The sequence below is a fragment of the Diadema antillarum genome, unplaced genomic scaffold, assembly GCF_040938485.1.
Source record: "Diadema antillarum isolate AM-2024a unplaced genomic scaffold, OU_Dant_1.0 seq00001560_RagTag, whole genome shotgun sequence".
Classification (NCBI taxonomy): Eukaryota; Metazoa; Echinodermata; class Echinoidea; order Diadematoida; family Diadematidae; genus Diadema; species Diadema antillarum.
In genome coordinates this window covers 126,713-146,111 of record NW_027272286.1, presented here as the reverse complement: position 1 = coordinate 146,111, position 19,399 = coordinate 126,713, and positions in this window count along the sequence as shown.

Genomic DNA, 19,399 nt, shown 5'->3' with positions numbered 1-19,399 from the left:
CTCGAGCTGGCGTTCCAATTGGCTTTTACCATTCAAACAGCTGTCAGTTTTCCAGGGATGCACACAAGAATTCTACAGGTGCATTAATTGTGCCTTTGATGATCGGGGTTTTATGCGGCCACCTTTCTGAGCAATCTGAAGATTTATTTCGGAATATAGATAAACTCGGGTATAATTATATATAATAATATAATCCGACAAAAAGGCTACGTTCCTCATCAGATACATTCTTACTCCAAACACCCAGAGTAAAACATGGGTATGGTGATCGTGGTTTCTCCGTTATGGGACCAAAATTGTGGAATCAGTTACCTCTTCAGTTAAGGGAACTGTCATCTACAGAGTCATTCAAATCTAAACTTAAAACGTCTCTGTTCCTTTCATACTGAGGACTGTAATTGCTGTATGTCATCAATGTTGGATCAATATTGTATTTTTAATTGGTATATGTTGTATTCTTTATTTGGTAGTATATATTTGTTTTTGTTTACCATTTTCTTCTTTGTTGAAATGTTTTAATATGTATATGCAAGTAAATATATGATATCTTTTCATTTTTGAAGCGCCATGAGCACTGAAAAGAGGACCTGTGCGCTATACAAGTAGCCACTATTATTATTATTATTATTATTATTATTATTATTATTATTATCATCATTATTATTATATTTTGCTCGTTTATTCATTAACGTTACTGACATTTCACCTAACGATAAAACAACTAAATCAAACGTCAATCCCGTCCAAAACTCATAATGTGCAAAAGTGTTAATCCAGAGTTGTATATTTTGCGAATGTTTATGAAACTGTACCCTCCTGGAAAACAGATTTTACTTTTTTGATTATTTCCGACAAATGACCTGATGTAGTACTATGATCTGCAAGTATAGTTCTTTATAAATTAATATGCCTGACATGCCTGATTAGTGTCTAGGCATGTCTAGTCGAACATTTTGATTTCTTTTTCATAAATCTTTGCGCACTTTCTATTCAGGCATCCCAATGTCTTGATCATTATATTATGTTGGGATGGGGAACAGTAAATGTGTATGTATGTGGTTGTGTGGACACGTGCGTGTTAGATTATATACGTTAATAATATCATTTGCGTAATGCAAAATAGAAACATTTTTTTTGTATTCAATTCAATTCAAATCAAATTTCATTTCCAATATCGCAGTTTTGTTGTCGATAAAGCTCAAGGAAACAAAACGTACAATGTATCAAAACAATTATGTAAACACATAAAACTATTTGTTCTATCCTGTAAAAGTGGTTTCTTTCGCGTACAGAAACTTTCGCGGTTTCCATCGGTGCCGACTTTTTCGCGTGTGTTTAAAGTCGCGGTCGGTAATGATAGCGCTGTAACAAGCGACGAGTTCAAAACATTTTCGCGTGATGTTAAATTCGCGGTTCAACCTCAAAGCGCGAAAAGCGCGAAAATAAAACCATCGCTAAAGAAACCTTTTATAAAGAAATAATTGTGTTACTAAAAAAGAGAGGCCCAGGTGAAAGACAAGGTTGTAGAGATACGGGCCACTCAATAAATTGAACTTACAGCAGAAAAAAAAAATAGAATAGGAAGGGAACGAAAGTACACACACATGCACACGGATGCTCTGGGGGAAGCAAAGACGTAGACAGGACAAACTACGAGAGACAGTATGGGAAGGGGCAGAGGATAGAGGGAGAAGGAAGGAAGGGAAGTAAAAGAAGGAAGGAAGGAAGGACTATTTGAGAGGAAGCAGGGGTCCGCTGCACATGCAGAGCTATTGCCAGACACTAATATGAGCTCCCTCGTGGAGACACTTTACAATGACAACGTTTGATCTGTTTGTGTTATCGCTTGATTTGATGCCAGTATTGCCTGAGGCAGTTTTTGTTGTTCTTGGTAAGGCACCATTTACTCGTATTTTTGTTCTCCACAAGAGTAACAACAGCAAAATATAAGATTCAGTTCGTGTTATTTTGAATTGCAATTCCGTCAAATTTTACCCCACATTGTCATTCGTTATGCATCTCTTTCTCTTGTGTATGTCTGAGCCCCATTACACCAATGTGACCCATATGGATGATGTTGCGCATTAACAACTTCTACTGAGTAATGATTAACATGAATAATTTTATTTTGTTCGGTATCGTCGTTTACGGGGTAATTAGTTATATCGTATGTTCGTACACTTGTTTGTCAATATTGATTAAAAAACAAAGTCTCGCATCAACACTATGTCCATGATACTCGCCGACAGGTAATATGAAGCCATATATGCACAAATATCGCCACCACGAACATGACGCCGGATATTGATTAAGCTATTACGTTTCCTGACCGTAATTACCGTCACAAGGATGGAGAGAGGTGGTTTATACGCGCGTGGAAGATTGATTTGCGTCTTATCCATCAATTTTACCTTGATAACGCATACACGTAAAGGAGTGTGCATGGCTATCGAACCACGGTTTCAGTCTATATTCCTCCTACGGCTACGGCATAAATCGGCAACCTCATATCTTCCGCCTTTTTAAGATACAGCATTTTCCTGTCCGGTATTTCTTCCAGAGTTACATTTCTTCATTAATCTTGATTGAGACAATAGACATATGTATATAAAATTATTTAAACGAAGTGCTCTGCAATTACCATATGGTAACATGATAACACCATATGTATTACGTACATTCTTTTTTTTTTTCTTTAACGTATTATTCATCTCCAACCGAACAGATCAACGGCATTGTATTCTATAGTAGTCGGACCTTTACCACAAATTTCACGTAAATAGCGAGAAAATCGTAAATTTGATCGTACTTCGGCTGGTCTAATCAATTTTTATTAGTGCTTGTCTACAATGGTATGAAGTACGTTATACGTCATTAAAGCAGCACAAGCTATCGTGCTTTTTGCAAGAGGAAAAAACAACGTAGCCAACAAGGACATTCGTATGATTCAGAACCATTCAAGCAACAAAAACAAAAACAAAAAAACAAAAACAAAAACAAAACAAAACAAAACAAAAAACCCTCTTCCACGTGCATGATGGAAACAATGACCGGGTAGATATTTTGATTTGTTGCAGATGACAGGCCCCACATGTAACCTTGGCTATACCATCGTATACTACTCAATCACAGGAGTTGGTTCCAACATACAATAAAATATAAATGGAATGTCATTATAGTGTAACGACTCACATTATACTCCGAAATGAAATCCGGGTTAGTGCTGGGATTTCCTTTGCGCGTTGTGCACCATCGTTTCAATCACGGCAAAGGATTGCAAAATCCTTCTCGAAAGCGTGTATTATTTTTTTCTTTCTTTCGCCTTTTGTCAATCATTGATTGGAAGTTCATTTAGCAATTAATGCGGGAAGCAGCAAGATGGAACTATAGGTATACTGTACATTGCCCGGTTGTTTGATCTGCGTTTAACCATTGAAAGATTAGGCGGGTTTCGTGAACTCCTAACTCCTCCAGAAAATATCTTTTTCTTTCCAGCTGTGAACTTGATTTGAGAGGAAGAGAGAGAGAGGGGGGGGGGGGGAGGAAGAAACGTATCTGTGCTTAAGCTTCCAATTATATTTTATGATGTTGCGTTTGCCTCTAAAAGGATTGGTTTTGAAATCAAATTTGATCTGTTACTTCATATGCATTTTAGGTCTATGTACGGGGAAGCCTATAATACCTACGATGGTAATCACGTCTGTTTGGGATATGGTGCACTTTCACGGAGGAGATTGCCGCGGTATATCTCGAATTGTGTTCTGTTTGTTTTGTTGTTGGTTTTTTTTTTCTTCAAATTTTCACATAAGTGAAAGAAAGCTAAGGTATACAAAGAGCGTACGATAAAACAAGGAATACAAGAACATGACAAAATAATGTTATAGAAGCAAAGGGTCCAGTGAAATACACAAAATTGGTGTGAATATAATAGATGTAAAACTATTCAAACAAAACTGTTTAAAGGGATGGTACAGTATTGGTGGAGATGAGGATTGGGCTTTTAACTTTTTGCGAGATACCAAGAAAACACTTATGATATAGTACAGAGCATACCATTTAAAGAAGAATTCAATGTTTATTTGATGAAAATCGGGTTTGGAATGACTGAAACATCCAAAAACAAAGTAAAACAAAGCGATCTTTACAAAGTGTGGGTCCCTGAAGTTATGGATTTTTAAAGTTTCGGTGCAGCTATCGCTAAGTGAGAAGACTACATACAGTTTGTGACGTCACATATGAAGAACGATATAAAGAAAATATCAAGATTCAACATATTTTCACTTTTCTAGCAAATGGTAAGGGCACTTCATTAATACCTCTTTCAGAAATCAGGAGGAATAATACTAATACCCTTCAAGTTAAAAATGTGTCAGTACCAATAAGTCGAGGGGATTTCGGGAAATTTTCTTTATATTTTCTCCATAATGTGAAGTCATGTCTTTGTTTGTTTGTTTGTTTGTTTGCTTGTTTGCCTGCTTGCTTTTCAATCTATAATATGCGATAAATCTTGGGATGCCTAACAAGGGTCCCCAACGGTGTCTATTTAAGCGCCCGAAGCACTTCAATAAATTTTCATCACAAGCTTTCAGGGCTTCAAAATCAGAGAAACATCGAGTAGATGATTATTTGCAAAAGCAAACAAAGTTTCACATTGCACTACATAGACATAAATATTACAAGTAAAATACGATCTATAATGAAAAACTATGAACCAATACGATAATGAACGTCTTCATGACTCGTACAAATATGAATAGTGTTGTGTATTCAATTATACCTCAGTTCTATTATTATTTTGGTTTGTTGTTCTTTCCTTCGTATCGATGAAATACGTGTGTCGATAAATATTAACTAGATATCTTTTTCAAACGAATTTCCATTCAATATAATCATAGTTTGATACACCCTCACAGAAAACATATTATATCATCAATCCCGTCTCATAAATCTGTTTAAATGTATTTAGAAGTAATAAATATACACTGTATCTCATTGAAATGTTGTAGAGTAGAATCAGAGAATACTTCAGAGCATGATTCAATTATATTTTTTCTTGAATGACGGAGCTAAGATTCTTCTGTCGAAACAAAACGGAACGTGTTTGTTCATACCTTTAGTTAATTTTCCTTGCAATCAGTGTCATTATAAAAGTGTGTATAGGTTTTTTTTAAAGATCTGCAGGGGAAACTCCTATAGTTGCTAAATATAATCGACCACCGCCATGATCTCAGATTTTCGTGAAAAAAAAACAACACTTTTTTTTTAACAAATGAGAGAGTTGCGAGTTGTTCACATTAAATGGATTTGCAACTAATGTGATTAAGACCAATACCATTATTTGAAGAAGACAAGTGAAACCATAACCTTCCGTAACATTCTTTCTGATGACGATTTATTTCTTGATTTTGTATCATCAGTTACAGTTGACTTTGGGTGAAAATACGCAGTAAACAAAGACCATTGCACCTGTATACCCGCCCTTCAGAGATAAACCCTACTCCGCGTCCAGTTGACTTTACACTTTATGGAATAGGAGGTGCGAATATATTTTTCGAAACAGTTGAATCTTTGACAATACTATACACTGCATGTATGCGCAAAATATGATTGAAGACGATGATGTAATCGTGCCATAACTCTTCCATTCGTCAATGCATTCATCGAAAACATACTCACACTTATTTCTTTTAACATTTCACTATGACTCTCCTTTTTCCAAGTTATAGTTGCTAGATCATATACCAGAACTTATGCGATTCTTTTGAATTGCCTTTCAAAATGAAGTTAATGAAGATTGGTATCATACTAAGAGAGATTTCTGAAGATGTAATATCTCCTCAATATATATTTCGGAGTTATAAAATGACGGCGCTCGTTATAGTTTGGGGAAGCCACATGAAACTTTCCATAACTCTCTTACCTCAAGTCAAACTTTCATAATACATAAAAAAATATGTATACTTCTTTTATACCTTCGCGTTTGAGTTTACGGTATCCATAATGTATATAGCCAACTAGAACATGAAGTTTCTCCTTACTTTGAGTTAGTTTTCGATTTCTATACATTCCCTTAAATCGCGATTACTGAATTATACAACTGAGCATTGTCCTCCATTACCTCGAAATCCCCATCAAAACACGTTCTTAGAAAGTTTAGGATTGAGTGCCTGTTTCCGCTTTAGTGCTCGTGAGACAATCGAGAGGAAATGCAGCGCACAAGATAGAGAATCAAAAAGAAGAAAGATTTTCAACATCGACATACATTCAATTTATGGCAGTCGTGGCGATATCATGCGTTCATTCATTTCATTTCATTTCAAACATTTATTGTCCATATCATGGATATTTGTTTTGTTCACATGCTCTTCTTATCTAATTTCAGGCATCTTTTTAAGGGGTTGTTTCGTTTTGTTTTTGTTTTGATAATCATTTCCCGTATTTCAACAAGCAGAGCAAAAACGTTTTCTTTCGTTGGTGCCCTCGGTTGCTCTTACTTCTTTGTTCTTTGCGGTTCCAGAATTTTCCGAAGCCTGCTTATTGCTATCTTTATAACAGATGGTTACATCGACAACACATTCAAGATTAAGTCACCGTTTTTCTCTCATGTCATATATAGACACAATTTTTTGTACACACCTCTGAGCTTTTGCATTACAATGAATCTAACGAGTCCCAGCAAGTCGAATACTAGTATGAGATATACGCAGTCAAATAATTAGAGGTGTCAATTTCCTGATGACGCGATGATGATTTTTGTAGCGAAATTCCTCCAGGACTTGAAGGATTAAACGTGTAATGAAGGGGCTGTCAATGAGTTTCGAAACATTCTCAGCATTGAGCATTCAATTCCGGGTAACGATGTCCTCGTGCACTCGATCGTTCCCAGAAAACCTTCACACCAGATTCTGTCTAGACGCTCTCTGTGTGTAGGATTCGCTCGCTACGACGCACTGAATCCAATCAGGGAGGTGAGAGGAAATCATGTTATTGCGTTCGGAGCTAGAAAGAACTTCCACATCTTCCATATTTGTCATGATATATTAGTTTTACGCATGATATAAGTTCACGATTGAGATTGCTTGGTTGCTATAACAAAGTACGAGGGTATATCCTCACTGACACAGCTGTAAGAGTCGGCATAATTATGATCTTGATTGATCCGATGGTTAAACAGCTTGCGGGATTGCTCAGGCACACACATGAATGAGGGAAATTGCGCTCTACATCACCCTCACCTCCGCGAGATAAGCCAGACAGTATACACGAGCAAGAAGAGCCTTGTGCGCAGGATCGGAGTGCGTTATTTCATTGCGGAGCTCCCTGTCAGAGCGTGCTGGTATACCCAAGGAGGTATACCTCATCGGTATACCTTTGGGTTCCCGCTCGCGTTCGTCGCACGCTCGCACAGACGTGCCAACTCCATAGACGCTGTGTGGGGAGAGAAAAGAGAGTATAGCGTTCGCCGTTGTTTACCTGCGCGATCGACCTATCACACGTCAGACGCCCACGGAGCAAGGATCTCACCCTTCGCCTCAAGCTTGTCACAGACAAATCGAGTATATTTACTATACAACACAGACATTCTGTAAGTGTATCTCGAATTCGATACGGCTTTGCCTAACTCGTGAATACAACCATTGTTATGATTGTCTCGTCAACGGGGAAAAAGCACGGTCATATTCTGTCTCAAGGGAACGTCGAACTTGCCATTACACTTTGTTCTCCAATTACTGTACATCATTTTCCATACCAATAAATCATTTGACAAGTTGAAATCTGAAGTATACCCAGCCATTTTAAAACATCTGGAAAGAACAGACGAGATAACCTTATCCAATATAAAACAAAACATGCCTGTACGCTACTCACAAACTCACAAAGAATCACCTGAGATACGTAGGCCCTACCTACTAGCGGGGCTATAAACACATTCTATTTTCATTCAAAATATCACGGCACACGAAAATAAACCAAATGTATCGAAGGGAAGAAAACAAGCGCACAAACATGCACACAATCATTAGGCGAAAGAGTGAGTGAGCCGCATACAGCGAGGGAAAAAAGTAAATAAATAAATCAGCTGTTGCCAAAATAAAAGGAACATTCTGGACCATTCATTCCATTCGAACGGCTTCAGACGAACCCAAAATTCGTGTCATTACACAATGCACTCCTTGCAAAACGTGAGTATTTTCATTCTCATTGAAGCAATGCAGAAGCATAGAAGTTTCCGTAAGAGTCATTTTATAGCATGTATCTTTACACTATATACTCGTTGCGACGGGTCTTATAAACTTAATAGGAAAGCAACTATAATGTGTCGTTGACATTTAGGTCTTCCTGACAACAACTTCGAAACCACATCTCCTTACAGACTATTATAAAGGGAACCCATCACATGGACGCAGATTCATCGATTAATTTCCTATGAAGAGTGCTGTGACCTATAATGGTGAAACTTTTATCTCTCAGCATCTCCACCAAAAGTTGACAGAATCTGTATTCACAGGTAGTGCCAACTTTATGGCACGAACTTCGATAAAATGATTTCAGTTTTCATCTGGCAGACCGATTTACCGAGAGATGATGATAAGAAATGAGCGGGAAGACTGAGAGTGAAACACCTCTTCCAGATTAAAGGAAAATCACCTTAAATTTGCACGTATAAATTCATCGCATGTAACTGAGGGTCAATATCAGCGATTCGTTGAAAACTTCTACAAAATCAGACAAAACATAACTAAGTCGTTACAATGCATCCACTTAAATATTGCACAATCTTTATTCCATGGACATTATTGCAAAGGAAACGTTTTGGTTTAATCAACTCTTACTGGAAAAAAAAGAACTTTCACTACGCTACATTATCATTATTACATCCATCTGCACATTCTAAATGCACACACGTCAGATAAAAATAAACACAATCTACGCTCCATACAAATAATGTTTCTATTCTATCTTTAGATGAAACAATGCAAAGATTCAGTTAGATATAATGGATTGTGTCACATGTACACTTGAATCACTTTACACATGTACTGATATCGCAAGCTATATAACACGTTATGAATTCAGTTTCCTGACTCGCGGACTGACAGTGTGTTTTGCTCCCTCCCTGACCACTTTACCTGCCATTTGTTTACACCTTCACTATACTGCTTGAATTATTTAAAAGATAATTATCACCGTTGGTGGTGATTAAAGGCTTAAAGTGAAAATACAAAAGGGACAGCGCATTTTCAATGAAGCAGTATGACAGTATCATCCTCTCTTTTGTATATCCCAGTATACACACACGGCAGGAGAAAAAAAATTCTGGGGCCCGTTGCATAAAAGTTACAATTATGGTAACTTTGCCATCCAGTGGTAACTACCATCCTGGCAACAATACTCAACAGCCAATCAAAATCAAGAATTCCATGGAAGTTACCATTGGATGGCAAAGTTACCATAATAGTAAATTTTATGCATCGGGCCCCAGGTGTATCAAACTATCAGGGAAAAAATGCAAAGGGGAGATTTGGTCTAGGATGAATTTCACAACATAATTTATGTAAAAACAAACAAACAAACAAACAAACAAACAAACAAACAAACAAACAATGGTTGTAGCATACCAGAGACAATTTAAAGAGGTGAGCGGTAAACCGGTTTATACGAAAATTCTGTGCAAAAGGTTACGGCAAATATTCCTATATAGCCACCTGAACAATTTTGTCCAACACTTCACAACAGATGTTTACTGCAAGATGCGGATCAGAGGGACAAGTATAGTGAATTAAAACTTGTTTATTGAACAACCCGTAATACCACATGTATATACCTTTACAGTGGAAACTTTTATCAGTGATACAGGTTAAAGGCTTTATTTACTGTTTACAGATGAAACAAGAACCCATCTATAGTGCCTCAAAATAGTTCTAAAATGTGAGTTAGGGATAGAAACAACCAATGACAAAATGTTAATCAGTATAATCAATGTTAAGTATTGTTAAATATACAAAATTTGAACGATAGTTATAATAAAATTGTTTCTGGAATATACTGTCTACAGATATGGTTTAAGGAAAAATAGTAATATATCACTATACTTTGAGATTAAAGGTCCTGCTTACCTTTGGTAACAGTGATTTTAAAAAATTTCAAGATATGACATTTAATGCATAAGTGTACGTCTGTTGTACCACAAAACATCCTATCGCCTAACGTATAAGGAGATATCTGTATTTTTCTTTCAAACTGTAAGTGTAGACGGCTTAGTCTGAAAACATTTCTATTATAACTAGTGTTCACATTTTGTATATTTAACAATACTTAACATCGATTTTACCAATTCAAAATTTTTTCTGTGATTGTTTCTATCCCTAACTCACGGTTTAGAAGTATTCTAAAGCACTAATGGTGGGTTTTTGTTTCATCTGCAAATAGTAAATTATGCCTTTAATTGCGAAATTGTATATGGTAAAATGTTTTGTGATAGAACTCACACATACTTACATGCATCAAATGTGATAACTCGAACATTTTGAAATCATTTCTCCTAATGGTAAACAATACCTTTAACTAATGAATTCATAGACCGGTAACATTTCAGAAAAATGCGACTTATTATTCCAGTGGTTTTAAGTATACTTCACAACGTTTCACGACCATTGGCTGGTTATCAAATCTGCGACTCTTATTCTCAGGGAGATTTAGAAAGAACTGATCAAAGGAGTATAAGCTTCAGTGCTGTCATAGGACCTATACATGAAATCATACATTCTTGAACTCCAAGTTTCATAACATTTTCTCTGGAGAATGACTTACGCAACAAACTATGCAAATTAGATGCGGTGAAGGTATTATCGCGTCACAGCTCTTCCGTGGGTTTACATAAAAAGTGTTATCATGATTATCCGAGAAAAAAAAATGGTCGATAATCTATTGTGACTACACGCCCCCTCATCTCCTTGTATCTTCAATGCAAAGTCTGTTTCATCCCTGCTGCGATTCACCTACAATCTATATGTTTGTCATTCCATTGAAAAAAAAAAGGAGATAAATGTAGTAATTTGCGCTACAATGATTGCAGGTATTTAAATGAAAAGCACATAAGCACATAAAAGTACATAATCCCCTCTGGCAAAGATTTCAATCCAATACCAAACGTAACTAATTCTTGTTTTGTTTCTCGAAATGCCCCCATCTCTTTGGTTGAATGAGAGTGTACTGTTATTGATTGTTGTTTGGTGTAAGCTCAATCTGTGAAAAACAAAAATTGAATTATCGATTTAAAAAAAAGCGTCAGCCTCTAAAATGATCTGGAAGTATAGAACAAGTACAATCCTCTGCCCAACCCAAGAGAGGAAAACTATTTATATCCACCATGAGTCATAACTCACGCTTACCTTTCAAGAAGCCCATAATATTGTGTCTTTATACTTCTGTTGTCGCACTAGGATTTTATATCACGGCCAGACAACTATCACTTCTTCAAAGATTATCTTGGCAAGCACGTGTTTTGGCAGAGAATGATTTATACCAAGTTTTAATGTATAGGGTCTATACATAATCATGTATATGTTATTATATAATATGCATAAACTTAGTTTCACGAATATGGAACAGATCCATGGTAAACAAACATTACTGTAGTTGTCGCAGCGTTCATGAATTCGAGTAGTTTATCCCCCCCCCCCCACACACACACACACAAATCTACAGAATCAAGCGTGTACAATTATATTCGATATGAATAATATCATGTGCACATATCGTTGTATAGATATACTTGAATATATTTATAGATAGGAACACTCTAAATTCCTTAGATTAAAATAGATTGTAGTCAGGGACCAATTCAAAAGTTGGATTGAAGTTTTCAATTTCATAGAGTTAGAATTCAATCTTATTCGATTGAAACTTTCAATCCAATTTTGGACTGGTCCCTGACTACAATCTATTAGATTCTATCTACGGAATTTAGAGAGAAGGCCTACCATCACTGATAGAGAGTGTTAACATGGCAAGATTTAATACCACAGGTAATGAATATTCGTATCACTGTATATAATCATATCGGCCCTATATACTTCTACATGACAATTTTTATTAAAAAAAACCCAAAATATTGTACAAGACTGTTAAATAATACGACAAACCTTGTGATAACAGAGGAGTTAGTTTTCTATATGCAGATATGGTATAAATAAACTATTATTAATTATCTCCTTTATCAAACCCTTTTGTGACGAAAGTACACACTGTAAATGGAAATAAACTGTTTGTGGTTCTCGCCGTGTAAATAGGCTTTATATTCGAATTTGCGTGTTATATATGTCATGCATACATGCTAACACCATGAAACTGTAAGTTATTGCAATGTTATTCACCATAAAAAAGTCAATCTTTTGACCCTTTTTCCTTCCAGTTTTTTGACTTGATTTTGCATTATTGAGAAAGTGAAACCGTGCATGGGATTACTGAAAAAAAAATGATCTTAAAAAGCTCCGTTCATCAATAATAGAGTTCCATTAGGAATTTTTCTATTTCCGAAAGACAAAACTGATCACCAAGTCGTAAAATTTTCTTTTCGTTTATACGTGTTGTTGCAAAGGTATTGTGACTGTTACTGTCATTCAAGCTTATAGGCTCCATATTATAGTGTATATACACTGAGAACCTGCTTGTGACATACCGTATGATGCTACGGACATTTTCTTTAGCCAGGGAGTAAGATAACTCACTACCCCTTCGCATATGGACCCATATCACATTATAAAAGAATATTAATCACGGCATATTGATATGTTGTTATACTTCAGTATGACATACCGCTTTCTGATTTAAAAAAAATATATAAAAAATCTCGTAGAAGCATTGCGGGCGGTTTACCGCTAACTGTATTCTGCATGTACTGCATGGCGAATAACTGAAACTAGCATCCATTTCGACGTAATCATTCAGTATATCTTTCCTTCCTTGTTCTTGATCATTTCGGTTTAACATTGGATTGCTGCCAATCTGTGACGTGTAGTGTTTACGTCGTATTCATTGCCTATGATTGCATGTATGGTATTGCGGACGAGGATGAAAGAAGAAAAAAAAATACAATGCGCCTTCACCTCTTTGGCAGTAACAAAGCATACATACACACGATCCGCGGCACGTCCGTGCGTCAGGGGGCGTGTGAGGGGCGACGACTGCCTTGGCAGCACGCCTGGCTCGACTCCCTCGAGGTGAGAGTGGGGCATGCATGCCACGGCCACCGACACAGCGCTCCGAGCGAATTCAGGGCTCTTTAATACGTCTGTCTAGTGGAAGGTAAACTCGACTTTACGAAATTCACTTCACAGAACAAAGAAATAATCTAGTGTATTCCCCCCCCTTTTTTTTCCCCCTGCAATGTTTTCTGTTATCCATTGCAAGCTGTCACACTGAGGGCAGATAGCTTTATCAGAAGATGTTGTTGGAATAAATGTGTCGTCGCAGTCTACTCTTCTCATCTCATCTTCTTATCACTGTTGGTTCCCAGAAAAAGGAGCAGTGAAACCCTTCCCATCATCGGGGGTTATTTTTTTCTCTTAATTTCTTGAATCCATGCCGACATCTTAATACAACAATAATTATAGTAATGATCAAAATGAACAAACTACACAATAAACACTAAACTAATACATTGTAGTATCAAGACTGTAATCACATGCCAAACACTGAAGAGGGAAACATTTCAGTTTCGATAATATACAATGTATATCTCGACCAATTTCAGTTTCCATGTATTAAAATATTGTATCACACGATACACAATTAGAATGTCCATGCATGGTTAATTGACTACGTATGTAACATGTGGTAACATGGAACAAATATATGTAACAAAGACCATGCACTTCCCGACACGACTCTCTAATTTGGCTTTCTTTGAGCAAGAGCATGTTCATTTTTTTTTTTGGTTATATTCTTTCAAAATTCAGGAGTGATCCTCAAAATCTGCATCAGCAAATATTAAACTTTAGACATGAAAATTAAATTTTAAAAAGAAAACGCAAATATGTCGGCCCTACATGAATTTCATGTTTTAATTTACTCCAAACGAGAAATTTAATGTAAAAAAAGTGTGTGACTTTTTTAGTCCTCTTCTCTACAAAATCCAACAAATTTGGCCATAACGCAATGATTTTAGGGCATTAACAAAAAAAAAATGAAGTAGAGTTTCTTGCAGCTGCTGAAAACAAAACTTAAAGTTAGGATTATAAAACTTCTAAAGACATTCAAAGGCATTCAAAAATATGAAGAGTTTTATCGCGAAACGAGCTAACTCCGTTCTTGTTAAAGAGGATGGCTAGTATAGCTGGTCAGTGGGAATGCTGGAGGATGATTGTTCCAATCTACTGTGGGATCCACAAAACATCCTACCATATAATTTGTTTGTTTTTTTTGCAATGAAGCCGAAAATATGATGAGATATCAGTATTTTTCTCAATAAACCGTAACCGTAGACGGCTTAGTCTGGAAACATTTTTACTATAACTATTGTTCACATTTCTTATCGATTTCACTGATTCAAATTTTTACAGCACTGTTTCTAACCCTAACTCATATTTTAGAACTATTTTAAAGCATAATGCTGGGTTTTTGTTTCATCTACAAATGGTGAATTATGCCTTTAAACTGCACATTACTTGACTATGAGACCATTCTGAAGCAAATAATTTTCACACAACAAATGTACTCTTAAATGAATCCAACAAGGATTGAAACAATCATCCCCCAGCATTCCCACTGATTCCCACTGATCAGTTACTAGCCATCCCCATTAAGTTGAGATATTTGTGATTAAAGCTGCTAAAAAACAGAGCAAATAATAAGAAAATACATTATATTTTTAATCATAACTTCTAAAATATTCCATGTTCAGACACAAGTGAGGTATTACTGGAAGGGTTGAATTCTGCTCTATCTGCTGACGAACTTACTTTGAATTGTTTAAAAATTGCGCTTAGCTCATTTTACAATGAAACTCTTTATATTATAACATGAGGCTTTTTTAAATTGGATAAAATGAACGATATTGTGTTTCAATCGTGCATCTATAATAATACAAAATCAGAAGTGCTTTTCGTTTGAACTCTCTCGCGAATCGACTTTATACATTGCGATGTTCGCCATCTCGATTTCGCAGTTTCATGAATTCGCGCATCCTGCGGCGCAGCTGTTGATAGTGGATATACGATGTTGTACTTTTCTTATGAATTATGAAATACTAGTAGAATATTGAGAAAGTGGTCGGGAAATAACATGCATGATACTCGCTACATTCTGCTCTATACCAAGACGCTGCTGCCCAAGTCACGACATGGGTCTGGTTCGTAATGAACCGTGTTACTCCAACGCATGTCATGCGTCGCAAATGAATACGGATGGATGTGATGGAATCACTATGATACTTGAGGCATGAAAATTTAACGAATATACTCAATTCGTTCTCCAATCTACCGCCGAATAATAATTAGTGATGAAATGTCACCGGACCTTTAGCGTTTAGGCAACGAAAGAAATGAGCGCATACAACATGTTTTGGTGTGCGCGTATGTGTTTCTGTGTTTAGTTTGTTTTATTTTGTTTTCTTTCAGTGATTACATTAGCAAGTTCATGTGCTGTTTTGATAAGATTAATTTGTTTTGAACGGATTGCTGTTTTATGCCTACTATACACGCCACTAATCCAAGTGGGGGGGGGGGGGGGGGCTGAACCACGCCTGTTTTGAGCCTCCATTCAATTTCAAAGAATATGGTGACAGATACTCGTTATCTGGCAGAATATACAACGGAACAAAAGAAATGTTGGAAAACGAGGCTTCTGATTTTATGTCACAGGTGAAATATTCATCATCCTTTTTTTTTCTGTACAGTGAAATCAAACAAAAAGTATGGTATGAAAAATAATTGAATCGGACAATAAGCAGAAAGGTACGTTATGCGGAATTGTGGAAGGTTTGATTGCATGTTTTCACAAAACAGCCATTGTGGTCACAATTCCATTTTGTACGATGAAGATAGATAAGATAATATATGGATCTTCACTGAATAATCTTCGTTTGAAATGAAACTAAACTGAAGAATCGGATGCTTGGAGTCAATGTAGTTTTGTGATTATTTAAAGGGAGAGTTTCGCAAAGCTAGTTGAGTCGCTTACCTTTTGCCTAAAATGAACTCATCTCGTGTTTTCAGGGTATCAACATACAGGAGGGGATTATGATGACATCATGCATGGAATGATTGAGATTGAGATCAAAGTGACGTTTAACTACAAAACACGTTTTATCTGAAAATTAAAAAAGAATAATAATTGTGGATATCGATACTATCACTTTATATGGAAGCATATCTTTCAGGGAATAATTGATAAGAACAGTAATTTGTTTCCCTAAAATACTCTTGGCTGTCTTTTTATACCTGTCATCGAGAGGGAATATTGTTACTGTGACATAGGACCATTTCATAACAATATATGTCAGTTAAAGCCACTCAATTCTATGAGTTGCTATATACAGTAATTCTTGAGTGCATTCTAATGGGTTTTATGTAAAGGCAACGAGGATAAAATCGATGGGATTATTACTGAATCCGTACTAGAAGTTAAGAAAAATATTATAGTTGATAATGAAGGCGCAAGTCTAGCGGGAGGAGATATTTCAATCTAGGTATATGATAACAAAGCCTAGGCGATATAATACAATTGTATACATGACGATAACTTCAGAGATATGATAACTTCTTCGGAACATACATGTATCGGTTTAGTATCCGTTGAAATAGTAAACAGTAGACTAGCGCGCCTTCCACCTGGATATACTGATACTTGTGTGTTAGTTTGTTATTGTGTTTTTTTTTTTCTCAACTCGAGTTATCTATTTAAAAAAATGAAACTCCAATTGGCAATTAAACATTCCTTTGGATGCTTTTCCTTATTATTACGTACCTCAGCTGGTATGACATTTCTTTGTTGTGTAATTGCATAGTTGTATTGTTATTCTCTATCGTTTCGTTTCGTTTGTTGAGGTTTGGTTCTCCTATCATCCTATTTGTTTTTGTTCCCTTTGAAGGGTTCAGTCAAATGATCTTTGCATATTTCACGTTGTCATAAAATCATTCATTCTTTTTAATCGTTTACCCAATGTTAGGGAAGTGCTAGTTTGCATTTCTAGAATTTTCCATCAGCATTATTATGTAATGTGCTGAAATAACTTCCTGCCCCCGAGTGCATGCAAAATGTAACCTTTTGGTTAAATGTAACATCCTGGCCATACATGAATGATGTGTCAAATCTCTCCATACACAGTGTGGATTCTAACTATACAAACTGTAGAATATGGTGCTGTACCATGTATGTGTCTTTCTTTTTTTTTTCCTTTTTTTGCGAGATCCTCCCTGTATAGCCGCCACCATCCCAATACACCCTGACCGCAGCCGAGTTCTTTTTAAAATCCATTGTGTTGCGGTTGATAACTCATTACCTATCTTTTACAGGTCTCCGTTGTATGACTTGCATGCACATTGTAGCAATAGTCCTTGACATTCGTTTGTCGATTAGAAAATAAAAAAAACGAATGATTTTATACCGCGCGTGGCAAATGACAATACATGCACTTTTCGTGAACTGCATTTAAATGTCCCTCATTGCGCATTAGTCACAACGATTTTTTTCAGACAATTATAAATTTGAATCATCTCATTTTTTTTTTCTCGCTTATTTTTTGGGCCACATTCTACAGTATAAATGTTTAGTACAGATACACGTAGGCCAGGCCAGAGTCCGAAAACTCGTGCAGATCTTTAACGTTTCCTTGTTTCCTAATTCTTTGGATACCACTTAATGTATACTCGATAAACAAAGTAACACAATCTTCCATAGCATTCGTCTTACTGTTTGGCACGGTTACTAGGTTGGCATTTTCCAATTGTCCTACAGTATATATACATCGTCTTATAAAGTTTCTTTACTTCATGCGATGAAACCTTGTTTAGGCTATTTTTTAACAGAAGGATGAAACATAGAGACTTCTTTCGGCATCGTTGCATAATTAGGAACATCGTCGAACCCATAACTCCGTCACCCAACATCTTTACCACTACCCGGGCTGAGTTTCAATTTTGTTAAGTCCGGATTAGATATTGCTATGACTCTAAATTCAAACTATACACGTAGACACTTACCGGCGATGAGAAATTTGAGCCACAAATATCAAACTATATACTGTCACACGGGAATCAGTACCATGGGAAAATACTGAGATGTTAATGAAATTCCACGTATATAAGTATCCCTCAAGATCAGAATTGATGTGTGCGAATTAAGTTTAGATGTTATTGTTGTCGTTAACGGCAGGTAGTTGACCCTGTAGTTTATGGCCCACGAGGTACTAGGATAGATATGAGATCATCGAAACCTGCATAGTTGATATAAAAACACCGAAAGACGCCTGAAGAGAATGGAGGCACAAAATATGTAGGAACGTAAGCTTCAGCAATTTTTTCATGGTCTGTAAAACTCAAATATTCAAACTTTCACGAAGCGGACATTAAAATACTAAGGTAAACAATGCACGCGTTGTAAGTCCAACATGGCACTCAAAGCCCAAAGTCTCATCCTATAAAAGTTAATGTGCATGTGATGGGGGCGGTCGGGGCGGGGCGGCCGGTGGGAGGGGAGATGGCATGCATGCGAGGGGTGTGTTCAACTTCCCTGTGTATGAGTGAAGTAAATGATAATTGTATGTATATATAAAAGAGTAATATCTATTATCTGCTTATGAGCAGAGATTTGTAAATCATTACAAGATTTTTTTTTTAGGTACTCTACACCTAGATTTTTGTTTCAATCTTTAACTATATACTATATTTATATAATTATATACAGCTTAAAATAATTGTATAAGGACGACGTTCTCGACACATTGTATAGTGAGTTACATGAGGGTTTGTAGACTACTGATGAATACAAGTAATGATTAACAATTCTGGAGACGAACTATTAAACAACGAAATGAGTGCATACACATTTACCTAATGTCACAGCATGCACGCATACACCCTCGCACATACACTGAGGCCCACACAGAAGTGTGTGATTATCATGTACCACTTCTACCTGCATCTCATGGAGCACAATGTGATTAATTGCCCATGCGTAATGACTGGACTACACATGCGCATAATGCGGAACCACTCGTAGGTGGCAGTGAAGCGACGAAAACAGTGAATATTACCGTAAGCCTTGAACGCGTTGAGTACTAGTATGCTTGTTGTATAACAGTGACGCCACTAAACGCTGGCGCACATGTTTATTACTGTTAACAGCAATGCCGATAATCCCACTGCCACTGGTTCTCCTCACAACTCTTGCTGTGCAA